This window comes from Lactuca sativa, chromosome 8 (genome assembly GCF_002870075.4).
Source record: "Lactuca sativa cultivar Salinas chromosome 8, Lsat_Salinas_v11, whole genome shotgun sequence".
NCBI classification, from domain to species: Eukaryota; Viridiplantae; Streptophyta; class Magnoliopsida; order Asterales; family Asteraceae; genus Lactuca; species Lactuca sativa.
The window spans coordinates 22301642-22305283 of NC_056630.2; the positions used below are offsets into that span (position 1 = coordinate 22301642).

Below are 3642 nucleotides of genomic sequence, written 5' to 3' on the forward strand. Positions count from 1 at the left end.
AATAATCTAATATTATTAAAGCTATCTTCCAATTTTGTCTTTACATTAAACATTTTGCATGAACATGCTTTGTTTCATAGGAAATCATTTTGCATCCAAATGAGAAGAGTTAACATTTAAAATCAATCTTCTTTTCCGGTCAAAGATGATGGCAAAAATACTGACATTTTCCACTACAATCATTGAGCTCAAATCAACTTCAAGTTCTTGATGCAAAAATGAAAAACGTCATCAGTTACAAGAAATTGGAAGAAAACTTTGATTTAAAAGCAAACAAAATAGGAATATGAACAAAACAATCAAATCAAAAAAGAAAAGTTCTGATCACAGTGGGATTCGAACCCACGACCTTTAGATTCGGAATCTAACGCGATATCCACTTCGCTATGCGACCATTAGTAGTAACAAAATCTCTACATAGAAGATGCAAAGAAACTTACACGTTCGACCTAGAAACTAAATACAGATGAAAACAAAATCGATTTCAAACTCAAGGGGGTTTGAAGATCACGAAACAGAAAATGGATTGTAACTTGTAAGACGTTAATTTAGGTCTTAAAAACAATTCAAACCGATTGATCGCGACATAAGAGAACATGTAGCGGATTGCATCGATCTCGTAACTAACGATTCAAGTTCAGGTTATGTCTCGATCTTGTTTGGCACCTACAGTAGAGATCTATAAGTGGTATATCTCTATCTAATAAACCTCAAAACGCAAATAGGCATCGCAGATCATGGGGAAACAAACTGGATCAAAACACATCGATTTAACCCTCGAACAAAAACTAGAACTCATTATCATAAATATTTGAACAAGCCATCTATATAGTTCTAAAATCAGAATACATAGATCACATACCTTGGAAGTTTGATCTGCTACTGGAGCAGAAGGAAAGGATCAACAGGATATAAATATATTAACTGATGCTGCTTTCACAAAATTAGGATCTGAACTCGGAAGTAGAAAACTGCGAGAGGGTTTAAGAGGTCTTAAATAATTAAGACAAAATTACATAAATGGTCCATGTAGTTTATCAAATGTCACAAACTTAGTCCCTGCAAATAAATTGATGAACATGATCATGTGGTTTCTAAAGACGACTCGGTGTGGGCAACGCGCATTAACGTTTTTGTGACCTGACGCCGGAAAACACCTTTACCACGGCCCAAACACCACCCTAGCCTCCCGTTTTATGTGTTACGTGGCTTGGCGTTGTGATCGTAACGAAGGGCAATGGGAGTTTCTTCTTCCATTCCTCTGTTTTTCTTCTTTAAAATTAGTCTCACAACGGCGTTGTGAGTTTAGAACACCAGCCTTGAAAAAACGTGGTGCAGGGTTTTTGCATATGTGGCCTTTCAACGACGTTTTTTAAGGTTGCCCATAACGTGCAGCCTAAGGCTGAAAGGAGTGATAGCATGTGGTAATATATGCTAAAACCATTGGCACGTCATATTTTTATGAACACTTAAGCATAATATGATGATATGGAGTGGTGATGTGTTTAAGGTAAACATTTTTTTCTTAAATCAAATAAAATTTTATTTAACTATTTAAATAATATAAACTATAAAAATGATACAAGTTGCTAAAGCTGGAGTTACAAGCATTTCAAGCTGAAATAGTCAAATGGGGACCACATGTCTTACTCTCGTCTTCACTTTCCTCTCGTCAAACAACTAGCGAGCCAATCTTAGTGTAGGTGCATAACATGGGTAGGGAGTGGCAGCGAAGGGGGTGGCAAGCCACTCCCGTGAGCCTAAATATTGCATTGTTGATCCTCATGGTATCATTTTCTTACATATTTGATCTGAAATTACTATTATACCATTTTCAATTTCAATTTCACTTTTCTTTTATATAATTTTACTAAAAAAATAATAATAAATAAACACATATCACACATCACTCCACCCTTAACCTACCTTACCTAACCTCGACTCCACCCCACCCCCACTCCATTCACACAACTCCACACATGTGGTTTTGGTTTTGTAAGTCGTCGATTTTCATAAAATTGATATTTTGTCATCTATTGGTTGGAAATAACTAGATCAAAAAACATATATGCAGTTGTAGTATATTATGATGTGACATCTCCAATTTTACGGCCAGAAAACACCGATTTATTTATGTTTTATTTAAAAATCAGAGTATCATTTTGAAGAAATATGTTGCGGAATTTGCTCCCAAAAATATGATAAAGATATTATCAAAGCATTTCCGAATAAATATATTTTAATTATATTAAAAATGTTGGGATGTCAATGTCAATGTCAATATAATACATAAGCATTAACAGAAATAGTATATGCCTTACAAATATCTATTATTTTATTGGCTTATAATTCATAGATCTCTCAACAGATTAACACTTCTATGCTCTTTTGCCACTACCTATAATACAAAAAACTGAGTGGGTCAGGTTTGGGAGCCTGGTGAGCACATAGAGTTTTCAACCCACAATAATTAACTTCATTAATTTCATCAAATCATTCAACCTGATTACTCGTTCTCGTTATCCTCACTTTTTCTCTAACACATCTAATTTAAGGGACCTAGCCTAAGGAGTATCATTAGGATGGACAACACTACTTAGGAGATTCCTCAGCAATATATATAAAAAAGGCAACCATGATCAGGGTGTGACAACCCGAAACTTTTTCCGTTTTCTGTTATGCATTTCCGTTAATGAAATTTCAGATCCGTTAACTTTCCGTCAAAATTTTGGTTTAATAAAATAATCCAGTTATGCTTAAATAAATTGTTTACGAGTCGAAACCAAAAATCGTGCATGAACCTGAAAATCTCGAAAATCAACATTTTTGGTCTAAAGGGGATTACGACCGTAAACCCTGTTTACGGTCAGTGATGAGTGCCCCCCACTTTCACCCAATAAATATGATGCCTCTAACTTCATTGGGACGTTTTTCTGGCCGCATTCTCTCCTCCTCTCTCTAAGGTTCTTCAACCGTAAACTCCTTAAATCGCATTTAAGCTCCGGGAAACATCGAAAAACACTTTTTGGAGCACTTTGGAGCGTCTGGAATCACACCTCGCATCAAAATCAGCATTCAAAACCTCGTTTTCCAAGTTTAAGGTCCGAGCTTCAAAGACCGTAAACTCAGTTCTTGAGTTTACGGCCGTAAACTCAGCCACCTGCTGAAACCATAAACTCATTTCAGAAACCGTAAACCCATCTTCAGAGACCGTAAACTCGAGTTCTAAGGCTGTAAACTCATTCCTTCAATTCAAACAAGTCTCGGTAACATACCTCAACCAAATTCAAGTGTTTTCCGACACTTTATTCATCGAAATCGCTAATTTAGATGCATATATGTATTTATTTGACAATAGGATTTCGTTAAGTGTCATGTGCAACAACTCGGGAACCTTCTTTTCAGTCAACAACTCCACGCAACAACTGTGAGTTCATACCCCTACATTTTTCTGTATTTTTAAGGTTTTTAGGGGGGGGGATACAAGCTAAACATAAATGTTTTCAGGAATATACATAAAACTTATGCAAATTTCATACTTTATTTCCCTTCTGCATCATGTTGAGCATAAGGGACGTTTTCACAAAATTGCATAGTTTTCCGGACACGTTAATCGTTACGTTATACATGCAAACTATAATC

At 35.7% G+C, this 3642-nt stretch overlaps 1 long non-coding RNA gene and 1 other non-coding gene across 2 annotated transcripts; both read right to left on the bottom strand.

Annotated features, from left to right (window-relative positions):
* Positions 1 to 235: 235 nt before the first annotated feature.
* LOC111898127 (uncharacterized) lies at positions 236 to 2182 on the bottom strand. The gene is made up of 2 exons (XR_002852504.3): positions 863 to 2182; positions 236 to 750 (listed from the first exon to the last, which is right to left on the bottom strand). It is a non-coding gene; the product is annotated as an uncharacterized LOC111898127 (long non-coding RNA).
* TRNAR-CCG (transfer RNA arginine (anticodon CCG)) lies at positions 322 to 394 on the bottom strand. Its single transcript has one exon. It is a non-coding gene; the product is annotated as a tRNA-Arg (tRNA).
* Positions 2183 to 3642: the final 1460 nt, after the last annotated feature.